General features: G+C 42.1%; 1 long non-coding RNA gene across 1 annotated transcript; it reads right to left on the bottom strand.

Moving 5' to 3' along the window:
• Positions 1-4,905: 4,905 nt before the first annotated feature.
• Positions 4,906-9,503, bottom strand: LOC118679609. The gene is made up of 3 exons (XR_004975275.1): positions 9,482-9,503; positions 7,704-7,724; positions 4,906-4,927 (listed from the first exon to the last, which is right to left on the bottom strand). It is a non-coding gene; the product is annotated as an uncharacterized LOC118679609 (long non-coding RNA).
• Between the last annotated feature and the right edge of the window lie 18,064 nt (positions 9,504-27,567).

The following is a 27,567-nucleotide window of genomic DNA, read 5'->3' as shown; positions in this document are numbered from 1 at the left end:
TCTGTTCAAAACTGTACCTGCTGCACTGATCATATGGAACTTGCACTGTACACTAAATAAATATATTCTTTTTAAATTAATAATTTGTAATGTTGACACTATTGCAGATGTTCCCATCCCTCCTCCTTGCCCACCTCGACCTACCGCCACCTCCCACTCCCTTGGCCTTCACCACACTATTGTTTGTGTCCACAGGGTAGGCATATAGGCTCTTTAGCCAATCCTTTCACCTTCTTTATTCTGTCACCTCCACCCCACACTCTCAGACACTGGCCACCATGCTTCTGGTTCCATTTTGTTCAGAAGTTTATTTTGTTCATTAGACTCCACATATTAGTGAGATCATTTGGTATTTGTCTTTCTCAGACTGGCTTATTTCAGTTAACATATACTCTCCAGGTCCCTCCATGCTGTCAAAAAAGGTAAAATTTCCTTCTTTTTCAGCCCATAATATTCCATTGTGTAACCCCACTCCTGGGAATATATCCTAAGAATCCCAATACACCAATCAGTAAGAATATATGCAGCCCTATGTTCATAGCAGCATTATTTACAATAGCCACGTTCTGGAAACAGTCCCTCTGCCCATCAGCAGATGAGTGAATAGAAGGAGCTGTGGTATAAGAAACATATTCTTAGAGACCATTCCCGAGGAAACAAAAATATGATTGGAATTTTCATTATCAAAGAGAAATCAAACCCGCGGGAATCAAACCTGCAACCTGTGTGCATCAGGATAGCACTCTAGCTACTGAGCTACAAAGGTAGGGCTACAAATGGTTTTTAAAAGTGCAGTTTGTCATTTGATAACTGAGTCAATGTAAATGCAAAAGAATAAAAAAATGGCACGGTTGAGTATTTTTTATATCTAGAAAAATTACAAAAAATACTTATATTTTAACCTACTAGTAGCCCGGTGCACAAAAATTTGTGCACTCGGGGGTGAGGGTGAGGAGTGGGGCCAGACCCCTCAGCCCGACCTGCACCCTCTGTCATGTTCTGGGACCCCAGCTACTCCTGGCCTAGGCACAGGTCTACAGGCTTGGGCAGCCTGGCTCCCGAGGCCCCATTTTATCAAGAGAACAAAGTCGGCGTTAGTTAGAGCTCTCACAGAACCCAGTACACTGCATCTGTGCATACAACTGCCTCGTTCCTGTGCCTGCTTCGCCCTACTGAATTACTAACATCTTGAGGACATAGCTCTGTCTTATCCTGCTTCAACTTCAGTGCCTGGCCTGGTGCCATGGACCTGAGAGAGTTTGCTGAGTGAGTGAATAATGAGTGAGTGAATGAGTGATTGAATGAGTGAGTAAGTGAATGAGCAAGCAGCTAAGGAGCAGGAACGCGTTGCCATGGCAACATGGCAGAAGTTCAGGCCCCATTCCCAGCTCCCTGAAGCCCACCCCAGGAAAGGTCTGCCCTGTTCCCAGCGGCCTGGGGCCCCTCTCCTGGCTGCATACTGAATTACTAACATCTTGAGGACATAGCTCTGTCTTATCCTGCTTCTACTTCAGTGCCTGGCCTGGTGCCATGGACCTGAGAGGCTTGTTGAGTGAGTGAATAATGAGTGAGTGAATGAGTGAACAAATGAGCGAGTAAGTGAATGAGCAAGGAGCTACCAGCGGGGATAGTTCGCACTCTGCTCTGAGCTGCCTAATGCAAACCCCGTGAAGTTAATGCCCTGCTCCCAGCGGCCCCACTCCCCTTTCCCGGCTGCATAGTTCGTGCAGGGCAAAGGCTGCCCAGGTGTGCATTTTGGCAAATCAGTGCATTAGCACCTGCCAGCCTGGGATCCTCCCGGAGGGCCATTTGTGGGCGTGGCCAGTGACAGATCAGGGCATTAGCACCAGTCAGCTGGGGATCCCCCTGGAGGGCCGTTTGTGGGCCTTTCCAGTGGCAGATAGGTGCATTAGCACCTGTCAGCCTGGGATCCCCCCGGGAGGGTCATTTGTGGGCATGGCAGGTGGCAGATCAGTGTATTAGCACCTGTCAGCCTCATATCCCCTCAGAATGGACGTTTGTTGGCATGGCCGGTGGCCGATCGCTGCGGTCCAGCCGCCAGCCCTGGGTCTGTTCTCATACGGGCCGCCTGCCACCTGGGTTGCAAATATCAGGCCCAGATGGCAGCAGGTCAGGCGGGATGGCGCTGTCCCGCCCTGCCTGCAGCGTGAAAATTAGCCACCATCTTTGTTGGCGGTTAACCGCCATCTTGGCTAGTGATTAATTTGCATATCTCGCTGATTAGCCAATGGGAAGGGTAGCGAAGTTATGGTTAATTACCATGTTTCTCTATTATTAGATAGGATGTCCTTAGAACACCTGGGTTAAATATTCAAGGGCAACTCACACTTGACCAATGAATAACATTTTCATTACCAAGAGTAAAGGGATATCAGAAGTCTTACCTAGTTTGTTCTGAGCCTCCTCTGAAAGAAAAGGAAAGACCAATGTCAGGTGAGTGGGAAAGGATCACAAAGGGAATTAAAATTTACAAATAAATTCATATTTAATAACTTTAACAGGTTTCAGAAGAACACACACATATGTAAAAGAATATGAACACAAAAAGCCACACACATGCATGAACACATACATATACACAATGCCCCACCACCCACACACACACACATCATGCTCCCTTCACACACAGTGGATCAGAGCTCACTACTATTCAGTAAATAAACAGGGGGAAAGTGGAGTTAATTTAGTGAAATAACAAAGTTTTAAAATATTCCTTTGGTAGTTAATTGTTAAGACTCTCTTGATTTTTGTAAGTTTATGTTCCTGCTAGTCAGTTTGTTAACTTTAGTCATTGGCTACCTTGAAATTTATGGGTCACTTTCATCACTGTGGCAGCAACACTGTACAAAGTGGCCACAGACCCTGGGGAAGGGGACACTGAGACAAAGCTGTGCTAGACAATACAGGTCAGGGTGCTGGTGCCCGTGTTCACAAAGCTTTAGTCCATGGATTAATTTCCAGTGGAACTGCACCAGAGCTTCTGTGTTAGGTCATTCCTGAACGAGCTTTTCTTAATCAATTCACATGGGTGCTGAATGCAGGGGAGAGAAAGGACTGGGATTCTCTGACAGGGATTCTGCCTCTCACTGGACCTTTACTGTGCCTGTATCCTAACTGAAAAGTTGACATCTAAACGCACTTCTAGGAGAGAGGCTTTATAAACATTGTGCAGAGATGAAACTAAAGTCCCACATCTGCTCACGACTATTTCTACAACATGGCCAGTCACGTCCCTTCTGTAAATGGAGAACAACTCAGGAAAGTCCATTCTACCGAAATCATTGGTACAATTGCATAAAAATGTCATCTCATACGAGGGGCAGAAAGATTGAAATAACTCCTGAGTAGGGTACTAAAGAGTGATGTGGGAATATCTTAGAAACCAACCTTAGATTTTAGACAATTTTCTTGAGTGAAAAACATATGTATAAAGATCCCAAAGGAAGAGCAACTTGGTGAATTAGTAAACAATTGAATAAAAATGAAAGTGCAGTAATAACTATGGTTGGAAAGAGCAAATAACCAGGCACAATCAGGTAAAAGTAGTTATACATCTTGGATCATGTGAGAATATGGTCAAGGGAAGTAGAATAGCAATTCTCAAGGTCAACTTGCCACCAGTCTGTATGTTCAGAGTGTGTAAAAGTCCAATAGAAGAGAAATCATACATCAGAAACTTTTATGCTTGATTCCTTCCCTTAAGAATTAGCATAGTATTGTGTGCACAGCAATGGGCACACCCATCCAGAGGCCCTGCTGGAGAACCCAAGTAAAAGGTAGTTTTCCAGAAGATACCTGGCGTGGAAGCAAGCACAAGCTCCCTAACCTGATCTTCAGCTCATCCCCCTTGACATGCAGTTATAGGAAGCATCTGCAAGGCAGAGAGCAAGTGAAGGAAAGAAAATGGAAAGGATAGAGGCAGGGGGTGGGAGAATCCCAGGAATCAAAAAAAAAAAAAACACAACCAAAAAACAAATGAATAGGATAATTTAACATTCATGGGCGGGGGTGGGCGGGGTGGGGGTGGGGGGAAGCAAATTTAAAAAAAGAGCAAAGATGGTGGTGGGTAATGATTTAGAGACTAAGATATGGACAAGAAAAGAATCTTTTCAGAGAAATATATCTCTAATGGAATGCCAGTCTGAGGAAAGTGGAAAGTTACCAAGTTGTTGCTGAAGTTCTTCTGAAAAAGAAAATGGAAAACTTTTGTAAATATAAGGGAAATGACCACAGAAAATTAAGAACTGTTGAAAATTGCCACTGCAAAGTGAACTGGTGCAGTGAATATGAATAAAGAGTAAGCACGACACAAATGGAAACAGAAAAATTAGCAGTGCTTTTTCCTTAGGAAAGAAAAAGTAAGTGAATTTTCTGAAATGACTAAATAAAAGGAAAATGTTGCTAGAATGTTAGAGAGAGCACACCTAGAATTGTATCCCATACATATATCTTTATGGGTGGCTTGAGGTACTGAGAACATTCAGGGTTTGGACCACAGCACTTATTTAATGAAATAAAATAATTTTGTTCCAAACATTTTCTTAGCAGTAGTATATATAAATTGGTATTTTAATTTGGCCATTTTTTTCCATGTATATTAAATTAAACAAGGCATCTTTCAGTGAGCTCTATTTTGTACAATTAAAAGATAATCTGTGAATCCTAGAAAAGTCTTTTTAGTAGTTGTTATAATCATTGAGAAAGTGCATGACTATAATATGTGGACACAAGTCTTTTTGCAAGTCGACAGGTTTTAAATCTTTGAGTTTAGCAAAATTGCAAAATAACTTAATTGTCAAAAGAAAGCAGTTTTAAAATTAACTTTGGTCAACACTTTGCCTTTTTAACTCAGGAGCTCAGAGAGTTGAGTGATATTGGTACTTGCCTTTTCTCTTGTCACTGTCCGCTGAAAAGTAAAAGGGAAAAATAAACAACTCATGTCAAATAAAAACACAACATGGGGAAGGAAGGAGAATAACATTGGTACCCTCTTCACGGCTCACTCTGTAGTTAAAAATTGCATGCTTCTGAAAATTGCAAGCAAAAGTTACCAAACGACAGCTCATCCATCAGAGGCAACATGTTCCCTCCTCCATGCCTTGTGCAAAAGGAACTAAATGAGGAAATAAACTCATGAGGGAGCTGGGACAGACCTTCTGGGAGGCACAGTACCAATCATTCCTCTGTCTGTGGACTATCACCTGTTTCAGACTGAAATGCAAACATAAATTCCTACATGAGACAGGTACGAGGACGCGTACAAGAAAGACACCCATCTGTTCAAAACTGTACCTGCTGCACTGATCATATGGAACTTGCACTGTACACTAAATAAATATATTCTTTTTAAATTAATAATTTGTAATGTTGACACTATTGCAGATGTTCCCATCCCTCCTCCTTGCCCACCTCGACCTACCGCCACCTCCCACTCCCTTGGCCTTCACCACACTATTGTTTGTGTCCACAGGGTAGGCATATAGGCTCTTTAGCCAATCCTTTCACCTTCTTTATTCTGTCACCTCCACCCCACACTCTCAGACACTGGCCACCATGCTTCTGGTTCCATTTTGTTCAGAAGTTTATTTTGTTCATTAGACTCCACATATTAGTGAGATCATTTGGTATTTGTCTTTCTCAGACTGGCTTATTTCAGTTAACATATACTCTCCAGGTCCCTCCATGCTGTCAAAAAAGGTAAAATTTCCTTCTTTTTCAGCCCCATAATATTCCATTGTGTAACCCCACTCCTGGGAATATATCCTAAGAATCCCAATACACCAATCAGTAAGAATATATGCAGCCCTATGTTCATAGCAGCATTATTTACAATAGCCACGTTCTGGAAACAGTCCCTCTGCCCATCAGCAGATGAGTGAATAGAAGGAGCTGTGGTATAAGAAACATATTCTTAGAGACCATTCCCGAGGAAACAAAAATATGATTGGAATTTTCATTATCAAAGAGAAATCAAACCCGCGGGAATCAAACCTGCAACCTGTGTGCATCAGGATAGCACTCTAGCTACTGAGCTACAAAGGTAGGGCTACAAATGGTTTTTAAAAAGTGCAGTTTGTCATTTGATAACTGAGTCAATGTAAATGCAAAAGAATAAAAAAATGGCACGGTTGAGTATTTTTTATATCCAGAAAAATTACAAAAAATACTTATATTTTAACCTACTAGTAGCCCGGTGCACAAAAATTTGTGCACTCGGGGGTGAGGGTGAGGAGTGGGGCCAGACCCCTCAGCCCGACCTGCACCCTCTGTCATGTTCTGGGACCCCAGCTACTCCTGGCCTAGGCACAGGTCTACAGGCTTGGGCAGCCTGGCTCCCGAGGCCCCATTTTATCAAGAGAACAAAGTCGGCGTTAGTTAGAGCTCTCACAGAACCCAGTACACTGCATCTGTGCATACAACTGCCTCGTTCCTGTGCCTGCTTCGCCCTACTGAATTACTAACATCTTGAGGACATAGCTCTGTCTTATCCTGCTTCAACTTCAGTGCCTGGCCTGGTGCCATGGACCTGAGAGAGTTTGCTGAGTGAGTGAATAATGAGTGAGTGAATGAGTGATTGAATGAGTGAGTAAGTGAATGAGCAAGCAGCTAAGGAGCAGGAACGCGTTGCCATGGCAACATGGCAGAAGTTCAGGCCCCATTCCCAGCTCCCTGAAGCCCACCCCAGGAAAGGTCTGCCCTGTTCCCAGCGGCCTGGGGCCCCTCTCCTGGCTGCATACTGAATTACTAACATCTTGAGGACATAGCTCTGTCTTATCCTGCTTCTACTTCAGTGCCTGGCCTGGTGCCATGGACCTGAGAGGCTTGTTGAGTGAGTGAATAATGAGTGAGTGAATGAGTGAACAAATGAGCGAGTAAGTGAATGAGCAAGGAGCTACCAGCGGGGATAGTTCGCACTCTGCTCTGAGCTGCCTAATGCAAACCCCGTGAAGTTAATGCCCTGCTCCCAGCGGCCCCACTCCCCTTTCCCGGCTGCATAGTTCGTGCAGGGCAAAGGCTGCCCAGGTGTGCATTTTGGCAAATCAGTGCATTAGCACCTGCCAGCCTGGGATCCTCCCGGAGGGCCATTTGTGGGCGTGGCCAGTGACAGATCAGGGCATTAGAACCAGTCAGCTGGGGATCCCCCTGGAGGGCCGTTTGTGGGCCTTTCCAGTGGCAGATAGGTGCATTAGCACCTGTCAGCCTGGGATCCCCCCGGGAGGGTCATTTGTGGGCATGGCAGGTGGCAGATCAGTGTATTAGCACCTGTCAGCCTCATATCCCCTCAGAATGGACGTTTGTTGGCATGGCCGGTGGCCGATCGCTGCGGTCCAGCCGCCAGCCCTGGGTCTGTTCTCATACGGGCCGCCTGCCACCTGGGTTGCAAATATCAGGCCCAGATGGCAGCAGGTCAGGCGGGATGGCGCTGTCCCGCCCTGCCTGCAGCGTGAAAATTAGCCACCATCTTTGTTGGCGGTTAACCGCCATCTTGGCTAGTGATTAATTTGCATATCTCGCTGATTAGCCAATGGGAAGGGTAGCGAAGTTATGGTTAATTACCATGTTTCTCTATTATTAGATAGGATGTCCTTAGAACACCTGGGTTAAATATTCAAGGGCAACTCACACTTGACCAATGAATAACATTTTCATTACCAAGAGTAAAGGGATATCAGAAGTCTTACCTAGTTTGTTCTGAGCCTCCTCTGAAAGAAAAGGAAAGACCAATGTCAGGTGAGTGGGAAAGGATCACAAAGGGAATTAAAATTTACAAATAAATTCATATTTAATAACTTTAACAGGTTTCAGAAGAACACACACATATGTAAAAGAATATGCACACAAAAAGCCACACACATGCATGAACACATACATATACACAATGCCCCACCACCCACACACACACACATCATGCTCCCTTCACACACAGTGGATCAGAGCTCACTACTATTCAGTAAATAAACAGGGGGAAAGTGGAGTTAATTTAGTGAAATAACAAAGTTTTAAAATATTCCTTTGGTAGTTAATTGTTAAGACTCTCTTGATTTTTGTAAGTTTATGTTCCTGCTAGTCAGTTTGTTAACTTTAGTCATTGGCTACCTTGAAATTTATGGGTCACTTTCATCACTGTGGCAGCAACACTGTACAAAGTGGCCACAGACCCTGGGGAAGGGGACACTGAGACAAAGCTGTGCTAGACAATACAGGTCAGGGTGCTGGTGCCCGTGTTCACAAAGCTTTAGTCCATGGATTAATTTCCAGTGGAACTGCACCAGAGCTTCTGTGTTAGGTCATTCCTGAACGAGCTTTTCTTAATCAATTCACATGGGTGCTGAATGCAGGGGAGAGAAAGGACTGGGATTCTCTGACAGGGATTCTGCCTCTCACTGGACCTTTACTGTGCCTGTATCCTAACTGAAAAGTTGACATCTAAACGCACTTCTAGGAGAGAGGCTTTATAAACATTGTGCAGAGATGAAACTAAAGTCCCACATCTGCTCACGACTATTTCTACAACATGGCCAGTCACGTCCCTTCTGTAAATGGAGAACAACTCAGGAAAGTCCATTCTACCGAAATCATTGGTACAATTGCATAAAAATGTCATCTCATACGAGGGGCAGAAAGATTGAAATAACTCCTGAGTAGGGTACTAAAGAGTGATGTGGGAATATCTTAGAAACCAACCTTAGATTTTAGACAATTTTCTTGAGTGAAAAACATATGTATAAAGATCCCAAAGGAAGAGCAACTTGGTGAATTAGTAAACAATTGAATAAAAATGAAAGTGCAGTAATAACTATGGTTGGAAAGAGCAAATAACCAGGCACAATCAGGTAAAAGTAGTTATACATCTTGGATCATGTGAGAATATGGTCAAGGGAAGTAGAATAGCAATTCTCAAGGTCAACTTGCCACCAGTCTGTATGTTCAGAGTGTGTAAAAGTCCAATAGAAGAGAAATCATACATCAGAAACTTTTATGCTTGATTCCTTCCCTTAAGAATTAGCATAGTATTGTGTGCACAGCAATGGGCACACCCATCCAGAGGCCCTGCTGGAGAACCCAAGTAAAAGGTAGTTTTCCAGAAGATACCTGGCGTGGAAGCAAGCACAAGCTCCCTAACCTGATCTTCAGCTCATCCCCCTTGACATGCAGTTATAGGAATCATCTGCAAGGCAGAGAGCAAGTGAAGGAAAGAAAATGGAAAGGATAGAGGCAGGGGGTGGGAGAATCCCAGGAAGCAAAAAAAAAAAAAACACAACCAAAAAACAAATGAATAGGATAATTTAACATTCATGGGCGGGGGTGGGCGGGGTGGGGGTGGGGGGAAGCAAATTTAAAAAAAGAGCAAAGATGGTGGTGGGTAATGATTTAGAGACTAAGATATGGACAAGAAAAGAATCTTTTCAGAGAAATATATCTCTAATGGAATGCCAGTCTGAGGAAAGTGGAAAGTTACCAAGTTGTTGCTGAAGTTCTTCTGAAAAAGAAAATGGAAAACTTTTGTAAATATAAGGGAAATGACCACAGAAAATTAAGAACTGTTGAAAATTGCCACTGCAAAGTGAACTGGTGCAGTGAATATGAATAAAGAGTAAGCACGACACAAATGGAAACAGAAAAATTAGCAGTGCTTTTTCCTTAGGAAAGAAAAAGTAAGTGAATTTTCTGAAATGACTAAATAAAAGGAAAATGTTGCTAGAATGTTAGAGAGAGCACACCTAGAATTGTATCCCATACATATATCTTTATGGGTGGCTTGAGGTACTGAGAACATTCAGGGTTTGGACCACAGCACTTATTTAATGAAATAAAATAATTTTGTTCCAAACATTTTCTTAGCAGTAGTATATATAAATTGGTATTTTAATTTGGCCATTTTTTTCCATGTATATTAAATTAAACAAGGCATCTTTCAGTGAGCTCTATTTTGTACAATTAAAAGATAATCTGTGAATCCTAGAAAAGTCTTTTTAGTAGTTGTTATAATCATTGAGAAAGTGCATGACTATAATATGTGGACACAAGTCTTTTTGCAAGTCGACAGGTTTTAAATCTTTGAGTTTAGCAAAATTGCAAAATAACTTAATTGTCAAAAGAAAGCAGTTTTAAAATTAACTTTGGTCAACACTTTGCCTTTTTAACTCAGGAGCTCAGAGAGTTGAGTGATATTGGTACTTGCCTTTTCTCTTGTCACTGTCCGCTGAAAAGTAAAAGGGAAAAATAAACAACTCATGTCAAATAAAAACACAACATGGGGAAGGAAGGAGAATAACATTGGTACCCTCTTCACGGCTCACTCTGTAGTTAAAAATTGCATGCTTCTGAAAATTGCAAGCAAAAGTTACCAAACGACAGCTCATCCATCAGAGGCAACATGTTCCCTCCTCCATGCCTTGTGCAAAAGGAACTAAATGAGGAAATAAACTCATGAGGGAGCTGGGACAGACCTTCTGGGAGGCACAGTACCAATCATTCCTCTGTCTGTGGACTATCACCTGTTTCAGACTGAAATGCAAACATAAATTCCTACATGAGACAGGTACGAGGACGCGTACAAGAAAGACACCCATCTGTTCAAAACTGTACCTGCTGCACTGATCATATGGAACTTGCACTGTACACTAAATAAATATATTCTTTTTAAATTAATAATTTGTAATGTTGACACTATTGCAGATGTTCCCATCCCTCCTCCTTGCCCACCTCGACCTACCGCCACCTCCCACTCCCTTGGCCTTCACCACACTATTGTTTGTGTCCACAGGGTAGGCATATAGGCTCTTTAGCCAATCCTTTCACCTTCTTTATTCTGTCACCTCCACCCCACACTCTCAGACACTGGCCACCATGCTTCTGGTTCCATTTTGTTCAGAAGTTTATTTTGTTCATTAGACTCCACATATTAGTGAGATCATTTGGTATTTGTCTTTCTCAGACTGGCTTATTTCAGTTAACATATACTCTCCAGGTCCCTCCATGCTGTCAAAAAAGGTAAAATTTCCTTCTTTTTCAGCCCCATAATATTCCATTGTGTAACCCCACTCCTGGGAATATATCCTAAGAATCCCAATACACCAATCAGTAAGAATATATGCAGCCCTATGTTCATAGCAGCATTATTTACAATAGCCACGTTCTGGAAACAGTCCCTCTGCCCATCAGCAGATGAGTGAATAGAAGGAGCTGTGGTATAAGAAACATATTCTTAGAGACCATTCCCGAGGAAACAAAAATATGATTGGAATTTTCATTATCAAAGAGAAATCAAACCCGCGGGAATCAAACCTGCAACCTGTGTGCATCAGGATAGCACTCTAGCTACTGAGCTACAAAGGTAGGGCTACAAATGGTTTTTAAAAAGTGCAGTTTGTCATTTGATAACTGAGTCAATGTAAATGCAAAAGAATAAAAAAATGGCACGGTTGAGTATTTTTTATATCCAGAAAAATTACAAAAAATACTTATATTTTAACCTACTAGTAGCCCGGTGCACAAAAATTTGTGCACTCGGGGGTGAGGGTGAGGAGTGGGGCCAGACCCCTCAGCCCGACCTGCACCCTCTGTCATGTTCTGGGACCCCAGCTACTCCTGGCCTAGGCACAGGTCTACAGGCTTGGGCAGCCTGGCTCCCGAGGCCCCATTTTATCAAGAGAACAAAGTCGGCGTTAGTTAGAGCTCTCACAGAACCCAGTACACTGCATCTGTGCATACAACTGCCTCGTTCCTGTGCCTGCTTCGCCCTACTGAATTACTAACATCTTGAGGACATAGCTCTGTCTTATCCTGCTTCAACTTCAGTGCCTGGCCTGGTGCCATGGACCTGAGAGAGTTTGCTGAGTGAGTGAATAATGAGTGAGTGAATGAGTGATTGAATGAGTGAGTAAGTGAATGAGCAAGCAGCTAAGGAGCAGGAACGCGTTGCCATGGCAACATGGCAGAAGTTCAGGCCCCATTCCCAGCTCCCTGAAGCCCACCCCAGGAAAGGTCTGCCCTGTTCCCAGCGGCCTGGGGCCCCTCTCCTGGCTGCATACTGAATTACTAACATCTTGAGGACATAGCTCTGTCTTATCCTGCTTCTACTTCAGTGCCTGGCCTGGTGCCATGGACCTGAGAGGCTTGTTGAGTGAGTGAATAATGAGTGAGTGAATGAGTGAACAAATGAGCGAGTAAGTGAATGAGCAAGGAGCTACCAGCGGGGATAGTTCGCACTCTGCTCTGAGCTGCCTAATGCAAACCCCGTGAAGTTAATGCCCTGCTCCCAGCGGCCCCACTCCCCTTTCCCGGCTGCATAGTTCGTGCAGGGCAAAGGCTGCCCAGGTGTGCATTTTGGCAAATCAGTGCATTAGCACCTGCCAGCCTGGGATCCTCCCGGAGGGCCATTTGTGGGCGTGGCCAGTGACAGATCAGGGCATTAGCACCAGTCAGCTGGGGATCCCCCTGGAGGGCCGTTTGTGGGCCTTTCCAGTGGCAGATAGGTGCATTAGCACCTGTCAGCCTGGGATCCCCCCGGGAGGGTCATTTGTGGGCATGGCAGGTGGCAGATCAGTGTATTAGCACCTGTCAGCCTCATATCCCCTCAGAATGGACGTTTGTTGGCATGGCCGGTGGCCGATCGCTGCGGTCCAGCCGCCAGCCCTGGGTCTGTTCTCATACGGGCCGCCTGCCACCTGGGTTGCAAATATCAGGCCCAGATGGCAGCAGGTCAGGCGGGATGGCGCTGTCCCGCCCTGCCTGCAGCGTGAAAATTAGCCACCATCTTTGTTGGCGGTTAACCGCCATCTTGGCTAGTGATTAATTTGCATATCTCGCTGATTAGCCAATGGGAAGGGTAGCGAAGTTATGGTTAATTACCATGTTTCTCTATTATTAGATAGGATGTCCTTAGAACACCTGGGTTAAATATTCAAGGGCAACTCACACTTGACCAATGAATAACATTTTCATTACCAAGAGTAAAGGGATATCAGAAGTCTTACCTAGTTTGTTCTGAGCCTCCTCTGAAAGAAAAGGAAAGACCAATGTCAGGTGAGTGGGAAAGGATCACAAAGGGAATTAAAATTTACAAATAAATTCATATTTAATAACTTTAACAGGTTTCAGAAGAACACACACATATGTAAAAGAATATGCACACAAAAAGCCACACACATGCATGAACACATACATATACACAATGCCCCACCACCCACACGCACACACATCATGCTCCCTTCACACACAGTGGATCAGAGCTCACTACTATTCAGTAAATAAACAGGGGGAAAGTGGAGTTAATTTAGTGAAATAACAAAGTTTTAAAATATTCCTTTGGTAGTTAATTGTTAAGACTCTCTTGATTTTTGTAAGTTTATGTTCCTGCTAGTCAGTTTGTTAACTTTAGTCATTGGCTACCTTGAAATTTATGGGTCACTTTCATCACTGTGGCAGCAACACTGTACAAAGTGGCCACAGACCCTGGGGAAGGGGACACTGAGACAAAGCTGTGCTAGACAATACAGGTCAGGGTGCTGGTGCCCGTGTTCACAAAGCTTTAGTCCATGGATTAATTTCCAGTGGAACTGCACCAGAGCTTCTGTGTTAGGTCATTCCTGAACGAGCTTTTCTTAATCAATTCACATGGGTGCTGAATGCAGGGGAGAGAAAGGACTGGGATTCTCTGACAGGGATTCTGCCTCTCACTGGACCTTTACTGTGCCTGTATCCTAACTGAAAAGTTGACATCTAAACGCACTTCTAGGAGAGAGGCTTTATAAACATTGTGCAGAGATGAAACTAAAGTCCCACATCTGCTCACGACTATTTCTACAACATGGCCAGTCACGTCCCTTCTGTAAATGGAGAACAACTCAGGAAAGTCCATTCTACCGAAATCATTGGTACAATTGCATAAAAATGTCATCTCATACGGAGGGGCAGAAAGATTGAAATAACTCCTGAGTAGGGTACTAAAGAGTGATGTGGGAATATCTTAGAAACCAACCTTAGGTTTTAGACAATTTTCTTGAGTGAAAAACATACAACAAGAAAGCCCACTGCATGGGAAAACATATTTGCCAATTTTATCACCAATAAGGGTTTAATCTCCAACATTTACAGGTAACTCATACTGAAGTATGGTAGCAATCAGCTCAGGTAGAAACTGTAGTTTAACTCTAACCCTGCTGTTTGGCTTCTGTACTTGTTTGCTTTGTTTAACAGTAGAAAAGTTACTTTGATTTTCTGAACTTATGTATGCTATCCCAGTCGATTGAATCCTCCCTTGTCAGTGGTTTGAATATCCCATTGACTGTGATCTCACTGGTTTTAGAAAGCACATTCTTCTTTACCTGGGAACCAGGGCAGCACAATTTTCCTAAATTACCTCAGTGGCTCCAAATAATGTGTTCCTGTGAACTCAGTGGTCCCAAGACCTATGGCTCCAGGCAATGTGTTTCCATTGATTCAGTGATCCGGAGGCCCAAAACTATAATTTAACTAAGTTGCTCAATTTTGCTTCTGTAAACTGCTTTTTTGCAAACCAAGCTCCTCATTCCAAACCCTGAGATGTAATCAATACCTTTGTGATTTTTGCCTATATAAATCTGGTGTTGGGAGTAGGTAATTACTGTGAGATTTAGAGTGAAATGTCCCCTAGTAGTCCCGGATTTGCAATAAATATGACCCCTTAATTCGACTTCTTGAGGCGTCCTTGTGTGATTCGTGGGGGACATTATAACAATACAACTTAACAACAGGAAGATAAACAACCCAATCAAAAAAACGGGCAATGGACCTAAATAGACACTTTTCAAAAGAGGACACATAGAAGGCCAAGGGACATATGAAAACATGCTCAAAGTCACTAATTATCTGAGAGATGCAAATCAAAACAAGAATGAGGTACTATATCACACCTGTCAGAATAGCTATCATCAACAAATCAACAAACAACAAGTACTGGTCAGAATGTGGAGAAAAAGGAACCCTCATACACTGCTGGTGGGAATGCAGACTGGTGCAGCCACTGTGGAGAACAGTATGGAGTTTCCTCAAAAAGTTAAAAATGGAACTCCCACTTGACCCAGCAATCCCACTTCTAGGACTATATCCTAATAAACCAGAAACACCAATCAGAAAGGATATATGCACCCCTGTGTTCACAGCAGTACAATTTACAATAGCTAAGATTTAGAAACAGCCTAAGTGCCCATCAGCAGATGAGTGTATTAAAAAACTGTGGCACATATACACAATGGAATACTATGCTGCTATAAAGAAAAGAGGAACTTTTACTATTTGCAACAACATGGATGGAACTAGAGAACATTATGCTAAGTGAAATAAGTCAGTCAGAGAAGGATAAGTATCACATTATCTCACTCATTTGTGGAATATAATGAACAACATAAACTGATGAACAAAAATAGATCCAGAGACAAGGTAACACTGAACAGACTGTCCAACCTCAGAGAGAAGGCAGGGGAAGGGGGGTTTAGAGATCAACCAAAGGATTTGTATGCATGCATATTAGAATGACCAATGGACACAGACACTAGGGCTGTGGGGGCTTGTCCAAGGGGGTAGGAGCAGCTGGAGGGGGGATCAATTGGGGAAAAAGGAGACATATATAATACTCAAACAATAAAAAAACCCATATTCATTAAAAAAAAGATACATAAACACAAAGAAAATTTCTTGTGAAACTTTCTTACATTCCCTTCCTCTTCCCCTGTCCCTGGCAACTGCTAATCTATATTCTACCTCTATAGTCTTGTCATTGTTAAAATGTCATACGATCATACAGTATATAATATTTTCAGATAGATATTTTCTCTAAGCATAATGCCATTGAATCCCATCAAGTTTGTTGTATGAATCAGTTCTCTACTCAATAGCAGAATAGCATTTAATTGTATGGATGTAGCCCAGTTTATTATATCTTTCTTCCACTGAAGAGTATTTGTTTGGTTTCCAGGTTTTTCTTATTTTTTGTTTTTGTTAAAACAAGTAAAGTTGCTATGAATATTTGCATAAATGATTTTTTATGTGAATATTAATTTTTATTTATTTAGAATAAATGCTTCAGGGTGTGATTTTTGGTGAAGATACTAATTGCATATTTATTATTTAAGAACATGCCAAAATTTTAATAGTGTGCAAGTACCACCTTACATTCTCCCAGCAATGCTAGAAATCCAGTTTCCTCATATTCTCACCAACACTGGATATTTTTTCCATTTTCTTGTTAAACTTTAGCTATTCTAAAAAGTGTATAGTAATTCAAATATTGTGCATTTCCCTGTTAAACATACTTATTCATACTGTTAATGTTAAAGAAGTGTCTTTAGAACCTTTAGTATTTGGGGAATGGTACACTTGATGAATTGTAGTTTGTCAAAATCTCTCTTAAACTGAGGTGCCCAGAACGAAGTAAATGAGTTCTCATCAAAGTGAAAAGCAAACAACAAAGTGAGACTGTCACACCTCTTGCCTCCAATTTTGCTTTTACCCTGGGAAGGTCAGATCCCGCGCACCTCTGTTAGCACCACCATTCAGGAGCCATGCCCAAATCGGCCAGAGGAGTGGACAGTTCCCTTAAGATATCATCACTTTGCATACTTACCAGTACTAACTTACCACTTATGTGACGTTCCTTCTTGAATATATAAAAAATAAAGCAAAACACCAGCCAGGTGAGAAGAGTATTAGCTTCAGTGATGGTGTGTACATTGTCTACTTCCTGGTAGGATTCTGAAAAAGGAATGCCAGACAATTTCCTTATTAACATCCAGACCAACCCTATTGCTATTGCTACAATATAATTTTTTTCTATATTTCAGGTATCCTGTGGGTATATGACCATATTTCATTCTTCATAGATTAAGTTTGGGATCCCATTAATCCTAAGTACTATAGGAATGGATGGATTTTAGTAGCCACTCAGAGGATGGTCCAGGATGGAATAACTCTGGATAGGCCAAGGGTTAGGGAGATACTTCCCCCATGGATTGTGAAGGACTCCAGAGTGTGGACATCTCACAGGAAATGAGGGAATCTCTGCTAGGTCCCAGGTCTGCCCTTATCACTTAGCTATTCCTTATGGAGCCATATGTAACTTGGGACAGAGATTGGCAGGCTATATTTCCCACAAACCAAATCAACTCAGACATACTATACTTATAGAAGTCTGTGCTTTCAAAATGGATTTCACATTTTTTTGTCACTAACAGAAATGAAAAAAAAGAGACATTGCTTGTAACAAAATAGCAAAGTGAAATTCAAATTTTAGAGACCATAAAACTCAGCTACACACATCCACATGGCCTATTGCTGTATTTTCACTGCAATAACAGACATGAGTATTTGCAATGAAATAAATTTATAGTGCAGTGATGAAGACACGACTTACATCATCTTGACTCTCGCAGCACTGCGGCACTTTACTCTATAGTGGTTTATTATTGAGGAACAGCAATCATGTAAAAGAGGATTAGAAGAAAACAGTAGACTAGATACAGCACTTTATGGTAAAGTGGAGTGTGCATTATTTTATTACTGAATTACATGTATATTTTATGTAATGATGCTGTAGCTGTGCTCAAAGATAACAATGAGCACTGGCATTACCAGTGCATTGCAGTATTCTCAAATTATGATACAGCAACTGTAAGAAACAATACAAAGTTTAAAATTAAATTTGTCTTCACAGAAGAGTTTCTTCATGAAAAGTAAAAATGAAAAAGACTGTAGTCTAAATAATTTTTCATGGGTTAATGTCTTAGACAAACAAGATTAGCCATTGCATAAAACCAGAAATTGACCACGATATAAAAGCTAAAAAATATTCACACACATGGAAGCTAAATAGCATGTTATTAAACAATGAATGGGTTACCAATCAGATCAAGGAAAAAATAAAAAATTACCTGGAAACAAATGAAAATGAACACACAACAACCCAACATCTATTGGGCAGTGAAAGCAGTCCTGAGAGAGTATTATAGGCCTACTTCAAGAGGGAAGAAACAGTTCTAGTAAACAATCTGACCCTACACCTAAAACAATTGGAACAGGAACAGCAGAAAATCCCAGAGTGAGCTCACTCATCATTGATGTTTCTATCTCTGTCCCTCTCCTTCCTCTCTAAAATCAATACAAATATTTTAAAAACAAAACAAAAAATGCCAATGACATATTCCACAGACCTGTAACAAATATTAAAACATGTTATAGGGAATAAAAAATGGCCCAGAATGGCTACAGCATTCCTGAGAAAGAAGAACAAAGTTGGAGTTATCACAAGACCTGATATCAAACTCTACGACAAGGCCATTGTAATCAAAGCAGCCTAGTAGTGGTATAAGGACAGTTATATAGGCCAAAGGAGTATTACAGACAGCCCAGAAATCAACCCACACCTTTATGGTTAACTAATATTTGACAAAGGAGACAAGAGTAAAAACAGCCTCTACAATTAATGGAGTTTGGAAAATTGGATAGGTACATGCAAGAAAATAAAACTAGACCACCCACTTCCACTATACATAAGGATAAACACAAAATGGACAAAATACTTAAATGTAAGTCATGAAACCATAAAAACCAAAGAAAAGAACATGGGCAGTGAAATCTCAGATATCTCTCTCAGCAATATTTCTGCTGAAAATAGAAAAATATCAATTTGATTGAAAAAAGACAATCATTAAACTCTAATACCAAAATGGCAAAGGTGATCTGCTAAGGATTTTATGGTGGTCATCATAAAAGTAAGCAAATATGATCTCTTATAATAAGTCTTAGTAAATAAATAGAATATATAAGAGAGAACCAAACATAAATTTTATAACTGGAAAATATAATATCTAAAATAAAATACGAAGTGAATGGGCCTATAGAATAAAGGTGACAGAAGAATAAACAGAAAACTTGAAAGACAGAACAATCCTAATTATCCTATCTCACAAACAGTGAGGGAATACACTAAAATAAATGAATGAAGACTCAGAGGCCTGTTGGGAACTAATGTTCATGTCACTGGGGTCCCAGGACAGGAAAAAGAGTGTGGGGCTAAAAAAAGTACTTAAAACAATGATAGCTAACATTTTTCCAAATTTGGCAATGGACATTAACTTACAGATTCAATAAGATGAGCAAATCACAAATTGGAAAAACCCAAATAATTTCATGCCAAGATACATCATAATCCAATTTTAGAAAACTAAAGACCAAAAAATCTTGAAAGTAGAAAAATGAATTCTTAGTTTCAGGTGGAAAACTATTTGAATTACAATAGATCTCTAATCAGAAACCATGGACTTCAGAAGAAAGTGGAATAATAAAGAGATGAATGAAAAGAGGTGTCAATCAGAATTCTATACTTAGTGAAAATATTCAGGAATGAATGGGTGATGAAGACATTATCAGATTAAGTCCAACTAAGTGAATTTCTTTCCAGCAGAGTTATCCTAAAAGAATAAATAAAGATCTTGAAATTGAAAGGGAGCAAGAAAATAAGGAACCTTTGACCACCAGTAAGGAAAACAGAACAAGGGAAGAAGTACAAATATCTATATATATAAAAACCCAAGTGGCCATTATGACTGATCGACCAGAACAACTGGAACGATCGGTCACTTGATGTGCACTGACCACCATGGGACAGACGCTCAATGCAGGAGCTGCTCCTGGTGGTCAGTGTGCTCCCACAGCCAACCTCCCCTAGCTGGCCAACCTTCTGTGGTCCCTCCGCCTAGCCCTGTGCTGGGACAGAGAACCGGGGGTGGGTGGTGGCAGAAACAGCCTCTTTCCCAGTGGGGCTGAGGTCTGGCTCCCTTCTCAGGGCTGGCGGCTAACCTACCATGGTCCTTCAACCTGGTCAGCAAACCTCCTGTGGTCCCTCCCGCCATCCCTCCCCCCAGCCAGCAGGCCCTGGTCATGGCACAGCAGCAAGGGAAGGAGAAGGGGGTGAGACGGGTAACGGGATGGTGGCTGGGTGCCGAGAGCGGGCGTTGGTGTCCGGCATCTGTTCCTTCTGCACCCAGCCCAGAACCATCACCTCTTCTCTTGACCCTGCCAAGGCTTTTGGGCCCCAGGCTGGGACAGGGAACCGGGGGTGGGTGGTGGTGAACATGGCCCCTTTCCCAGGGGGGCTGAGGGCCGGCTCTCTCCTGGGGCTGGCAGCCAACCTCCCATGGCCCCTCTGCCCTATCATTCCTTCCAGATGGCAGGCTCCAATCAGCCCGACCCAAATCAGCCTGGTCCCGATAGGCCCTGATCACTGGACAGGCCTAGGGAACCCATCTGTACACAGATTTCATGCACCAGAACTCTAGTAGGAAAATAATATGATAGATTTTTTCTATTCTTTTTGAGTTTGCTACATTATATTTGATGGTTGAAGAGGGTATATTTAATCCTATCTAATAAAAGAGAAACATGGTAATTAGCTTACGACCGTTAGCCTTCCCATTGGCTAATCAGGGCGATATGCAAATTAACTGCCAGCCAAGATGGCGGCAGGCAGCCAGGCAGCTTGAAACTAACATGAGGCTTGCTTGCTTCAGTGACGGAGGAAACCAACGTTCCCCGCCTGCCTTGCCGGCCTCTGAGCCTGCAGTTTGAAACATTGTAACAAATATAGAAGCTAAACAAAACCCCAGAAACCTGCTTTCAGTGAGCCAGGATCTCAGAGCTGGAGTTATACATTGTTTTGATTATTGAACCAAAACAAACCAGATACCTGCTTTCAGCAGCGGAGGCCTAAGGGCTGGAGCCTCAGAGCTAAAGCTGGCCCAGAATAAAAAAAAAAAAAAGAAAAAGAGGAGCGGTTGGGAGCTTCAGTCACCCACCCGCCTGAAAACAGCCATCATCCCCTCACCCAGGCTGGCCAGGCACCCCAGTGGGGACCCCTACCCTGATCCAGAACACCCTTCAGGGCAAACCAGCCGGCCCCCACCCGTGCACCAGGCCTCTATCCTATATAGTAAAAGGGTAATATGCCTCCCAGCACCGGGATCAGTGGAGCCGCGAGGCCTCCCAGCACCGGGATCAGCATGACAGGGGGCAACGCCCAAACCCCCTGATCACCCTGTGGCTCTGTGTGTGACAGGGGGCGGGGCCACTACCTCCCTATTGGCCCTGCTCTGTTCGTGACAGGGGAAGGCATCCCAACCCCCTGATCAGCCCTGCTCTGTGCCTGATAGGGGGGAGCTCCCCAACCCCCTGATTGCTCTGTGGCTCTGTGTGTGTCAGGGTGCAGCGCCCCAACCCCCTGATCGGCCCTGCTCTGTGTGTGACAGGGTGCGGCACCCCAACCCCCCCCCCCCCCCACACACACACACACGGGCCCTGCTCTGTGTGTGATGGGGTAGAGCCATAACCTCCCCATTGGCCCTGCCCTGAGTGTGACAGGGTGCGGCACCCCGCCCCCTGATCCACCCTGCTCTGTGTGTGACAGGGGGCGGTGCCCCAACTCCCCTATAGGCCCTACTCTGTGAATGACAGGGGGGAGCTCCGCAACCCCCTGATCGACCCTGCTCTGTGCGTGACAAGGTACGGAGCCCCAACCCCCCTGATGGGCCCTGCTCTGTGCATGACAGGGGGTGGCGCCGCAACCCCCCAATCAGCCCTACCCTGAACGTGACTGAGTGTGGCATCGCAACCTCCCAATCCGCCCTGCTCTGTGCATGACAGGGGCGGCGCCCCAACTCCCCAATTGGCCCTGCTCTGAGCCCGACCAGGGGCTGCACCTAGGGATTGGGCCTGCCCTCTGCCACCCAGGAGCAGGCCTATGCCAGCAGGTCGTTATCTCCCGAGGGGTCCCAGACTGTGAGGGCACAGGCCAGGCTGAAGGACCCCTCCTTCCCCCCGAGTGCACAAATTTTTGTGCACCGGGCCTCTAGTGTAATTATAAATGGGGACCGATAAATGGATCTAAAAGGAGTGAAGATTTCTAAATTTTTTTTCAAGTTAGTGAAATATTAACCTTGGCAAACTGGTTCAACATTTATGTAAGGTATTTATATAAATGTAATAGCTAGAGCAACCATTAAAAGTCTCTTTAAAGAAATACACTAGAGTGTAGGTTATATTCTCCCTACCTACAGCTTGAAGACACTGTGATTTGGATCTAAAGTAATTACTGCTATTCCGTGTCATCCACACATAATTAGCCTCAAATTATAATGAATTAACATGGTTTGGCCTCTTCATGAAGTGACGTGATTCTATGACAGTTTTTTCCCTTTCACATATTTAAAGTAAAAACACTTTGACAAAAAAAAAAAAAAGCGCTGGCCAAATAGGCAGACCTGTCATGCACCTCATCCTAGGGCCAGACAAGAAATACAACTAAATTGGAGAACATTCACCTGGAATTTCCAACTGAGGTCCAGCTGAAAAGGAGACTTATATCAAAGAATGACAGAAAACACCTGGAGACCGGTAGGAAGGGCGAGGTGGTTAGAGGAGCTGACCTAGATACCCGGGGTGACAGGCCAACAGGCAGAGAGGGAGGAGGGAACTCCTGGCTATAGGAGAGTCTGTCTCCTCATAAGATAGAGGCCTGGAACCCAGGCTGGGCTCCACAGTCCCAAACACCAGAGCCGAGACCGCAGCCCCTGTAACATGCAGCCAGGAAAGGCTGCAGGGTTGCTAGCCACAATGGCATCTGGATTCCATAGGTCAGAGTCAGAGAGAAAGACACAGTTTCATTGTTGTTTTTTCTCTAAACCCAGAGCCCAGGAATTTCATTTGCAAATACTCATTTGGTGCAGGGAGAGAGGGAGATGTGCACTCCAGGTGCACAAGGAGAGGCTGAGGTGGGAAGCATTGCAGGGAGCAGCCAGGAACATTTGGTCCTTGGCCCCAAATTGAAAGACCATTTTTCCTGAGAAGAGCTATCTACTCCCAACAGCCAGAGGGCAGGTGAAGAGAAAATACCCCGCCCCAGGTGATGCAGCTCAGCCTCAGGAGCCCTGCCTGCACACCCTGCATTTTGAGGTTTTCAGAGGCAAACACTTTCAAGGAGCCCTCAGAGACTGGATTGGGGGATAGGCCATTGGCCCACTATCCTGGGAGCCAGGCTGATATTTTCCACATGCGGGAGAACTGAGAAAAACTCCGGGTTTCCAGCAGATCCCATCCAAGGATTCCTGTCCAGCCCAGGGCAGAGTAATATTTTGGGCCACTTGCTGAGACATAGCTCTGGGAAAGGGAAGCACACACACCATATTCCTCAAAGCTAAACAGCACCTTTCCTACCTAAAGCCCTTTCAGAAACAGACTTGAGTGATTAAGATTGACAGCTGGCTAGCAGGCAAAGGTGGGCAGAGGCGGAGCCCAGGGAACCAGGGGAAGTTTCCCTACCCAACTGTGGACCCCATGCTGCTAGGATACATACTTTAGAGGGCAACTGGCCCCTCCTGTTTGCAGCCAAGGCCTGTGGGTCACTTGGAGCTTCAAACAGGTTGCTGAAATCCAAAAGACAGTGCCTGACCAGTGGTTAGCACCTAAGTTTCTAACAGGAAGCCCCAAACTGGCAAACAACAGAAGAGTGGGTTCCAAAGTGAGCTCCCACGGGGCATTACACTCGGCTGAAATGAATGCCACTTTGTTTTTGTCTCCTTTTTGTTACGTTTCTCTGTTTTCCTTCCTCTTCTCTTCACTTTTATTTTTTAGGTTTTTTTTCAGTTCCTTGATTTTCCCTTTTTTATATTTATTTTCTTTATGTGCTTTATTGATTCAGTCTCTTTTGTTTTGTTCATATATCTTATTTCCCTCTTCTTTTTTCCTACTCAATTTTTTTCTCTTTTTTTTTTTTCACTTTAGTCAACTTTTTTTCTTCATTCTCTTTGCTTTTCTCATGTTTTCTCATCATTTTTCCTTTTTCTTACATTAGGTCCACCTGCTTTCTCCACCACTTTCCTTTTCAAATTTTTTTCCATGTATTTTCATATCTTTTCTCCCTCCTTTATTTTAAACTGGCTTAAATGCTCCAATCTAAAGATATAGACTGGCTGAATAGGTAACAAAATATGACCCATATATATGCTGTCTAGAAGAGATCCACCTCAGAACAAAGAACTCATATAAAATGAAAATGAAGGGATAGAAAAATATTTCCAGGTCAATGGAAATAAAAAACTGGGGTAGCAATACTCATGTGACAAATAGAATTAAAAGTGAAGGCTATAACAGAAGATAATGAAGACCACTTCCTAATACTAAAGGGATCAATACAACAAGAGGATATAACTCTGGTATGTGAACCCAATACAGAAGCATCACATATATAAAAATAAACCTCTGTAGATACCAAGTGAGAGATCAACAGCAATACAACCATAGTAAGGGATTTTAATACCCCATTGACATTACAGGATAGATCTTCTAGACAAAAAATTAACAAGGAAACAGTGACTCTAAACAACACACTAGATCAGATGGAACTAATTGACATCTTCAGAACATCTTGCCTCAAAGCTATGGAATATACATCCTTCTCAAATGCACATGGGGCTATTTTCAAAGATAGACTACATGTTAGGACACAGGCTGAGTCTCTATAAATTCAAAAAAATTGAATTCATTCAAACATCTTGAAACAAAATAGCATGAAATTAGAAATTAACTCCAGTAAAACATTTAAAAATATTCAGACACCTGGACACTAAATGCCATGTTATTATGCAATGAATGGGTTACCAATAAGATAAAAAAAAAGAAATAAAAAACTTCCTAGAACAAATGAAAATGAACAAGCAACAGCCCCGAATCTATGGGACACAATGAAAGCAGTCCTGAGAGGGAAGTGCACAGCACTACAAGCCTACCTTAAAAATCAAGAAAAACTTTTAATAAGTTATTGAACCCTACAACTTATGGAACTGGAAAGAGAACAAGAAAAACCTGAGTAAGTAGAAGGAAGGAAATAATAAAAAGCAGAGAGAAAAAAATAACATAGAGACTAAAATAACAATACTACAGATCAACAAAACCAATAGCTGGTTCTTTGAAAAGAAAAACAATATTGATGAACCTCTGGCCAGACTCAACAAGGAAAAAAAGACAGAGGACCCAAATAGACAAAACAAGAAATGAAAGAGGTGAAGTAACAACTGACCCCACTGAAATACAAAGGATCATAAAAACAAACAAACAAAAAAACCATGAAACATTCTATTCCAACAAAGTGGACAACCTGGACCAAATGGACACATTCCTAGAAAAAGACAATCTTCCAAAATTAAATCAGGAAGAGTCAGAAAACCTAAATAAGCCAATAACTAAGGATGAAATGAAATCAGTAATAAAAAAAATTCCAGCAAATAAAAGCTGTGGTAAGGATGGCTTCACAGGGGAGTTTTGAAAACATTTAAAAACTATTCAAAAAAGTGAAGAGGAAGGATTACTTCTGAAGCATAGTAATGATCCCTCCTTTGGGAAAACTGCTGTTCAGAACTGCTGTTTTGAAGTTCTCTGCTATTTCTTGCTAGTCTCTTGTTCCATAAGTCAACTCTTATTTTTAGCTGGCCTCTTATTCTGTAAAAATAACTCTGTTTTTTAACTTGAATAATAGAAAAGATAAACTTAACTGTCTGACCTTGCAAGCTAGCCATCTAAAGGGGCTGATACACTGATACTGATAATAATTCCCATATTCTCATGCCAAGTGTTTGTTCATTATGTACCTAAGGTTACAGGTGTCTGTATAGATATATGTACTCAAGGCTACAAATTGTCTGTATAGATATGACAGGTGTTGGTTAGGATATGAGATATACTCGAGGTTAAAAGCTGTCTACAAAAATAACTTACACAAAGACCTAGAAGGACATAAAAAGGGAATACTCCTTCCTGTTTTTGTTCAGAATTTGACAGAGATATTCTTCTCTGAACCCACATGCAATAAATGACTCCTTATTAATTGGCTTGTTAAGGCGTCTTGTATCTAGCTCACTGATTGACAATACAACACTTCCAAGCTCTTTCTATGAGGTCAGCCTTACACTAATTAAAAAACCCAATAAAGACACTAAAAAGATATATAATTACTGGCCAATATCCCTGATGAACATATATGCTGAAATCTTCAGCAAAATATTAGCCAATTGGTTCCAGCAATATATTAAAAAGATTATATAGCACAAACACTTGGGATTTATTCCGGGGATGCAAAACTGGTTTAATATTAGCAAATCAATAAATGTGATTCAGCACATTAACAGATTGCAAGACAAAAATCACATGATCATATCAATAGATATAGAAAAGGTATTTGCCAAAATCCAACACCTGTTTTGATAAAAACCCTCAGCAAAATGGAAATAGAGGGATCATACATCAACATAATAAAGGCCATATATGACAAACCTACAGCGAACATTGTACTCAATGGGCAAAAACTAAAACCATTTCCCCTTAGAACAGGAACAAGACAGGGATAACCTCTTTCACCATGCTTGTTCAACATAGTAATAGAAATCCTAGCAATAGTGATCAGACAAGAAAACAAAGAAGGCATCCAAATTGGAAAGGAGGATGTGAAACTATCATTATTCGTAGATGACATAATATTGAATACTGAAAACCTTAAAGACTCCATAAAAAAACTACTAGATTTAATAAATGAATTCAGCAACATTGGAGAGCACAAAAATTATACCCATAAATCTATGGCATTTTTATACACTAATAATAAACTTTCAGAAAGAGAAACTAGTCAAATAATCCATTTATACTACAACAGAAAAAATTAAGATATTTAGTAATAAACTTATCCAAGGAGATAAAAGATCTGTACTCAGATAACAACAAGTCATTGAAAAAGGGAAAGAAGAAGATAGATGTAAGCAAGAGCAAGAATATAACATGTTCATAGATTGGTAAAATAAACATTATTAAAATATCAATGCTACCCAAAGCAATCTAAAGATTTAATGAAATTCTTATTAAAATACCAGCAGTATCTTTCAGAGATCTGGAACAAACACTCCACAAATTTATATGTAACAAAAAATGACCCCAAATAGCTGCAGAAATCTTGAGAAAAAGAACAAAGGTGGAGGAATCACAATAAAGATATCAAGTTGTACTACAAAGCCACTATACTCAAAACATCCTGGTACTGGCACAAGAACAGGCATTTGGATCAATGGAACAGAACAGAGAACCCAGAAATAGAACCAAGCCATTATACTCAATTAATATTTGACAAAGGAAGCAAGAACATACAATGAAGCCAATACAGTGTCTTCAATAAGTGACATTGAAACAGGAATTTTAAGGGGATATAGGCAGGCTTAAGAAATTTTTAGAATTGGGGTCCATGGAAAAACACAGGGCTACAGATTGGGAGAAGGTACATCTCCATAACACAATGAAGCCAGGGGCAGGGAGCAGCAACAGTGGCATTTGCATAAGACAGGGTAGCTGGAAGTAGCCAAAAAGGTCTATATTTACAAAATAAAGAGAAGGAAGCCCTTCATCCAGAAGGAGAAGAAGAAAGCCCAAAGTGAATAGAAAAACAATAAGGTAGGAGGGCTTGGGAGGGGGAGAGGTGGA

This window comes from Myotis myotis, unplaced genomic scaffold (assembly GCF_014108235.1).
Source record: "Myotis myotis isolate mMyoMyo1 unplaced genomic scaffold, mMyoMyo1.p scaffold_m19_p_26, whole genome shotgun sequence".
Classification (NCBI taxonomy): domain Eukaryota; kingdom Metazoa; phylum Chordata; class Mammalia; order Chiroptera; family Vespertilionidae; genus Myotis; species Myotis myotis.
The sequence above is the reverse complement of the archived record's forward strand: the minus strand, read 5'-3'. Positions and strand labels throughout refer to the sequence as shown.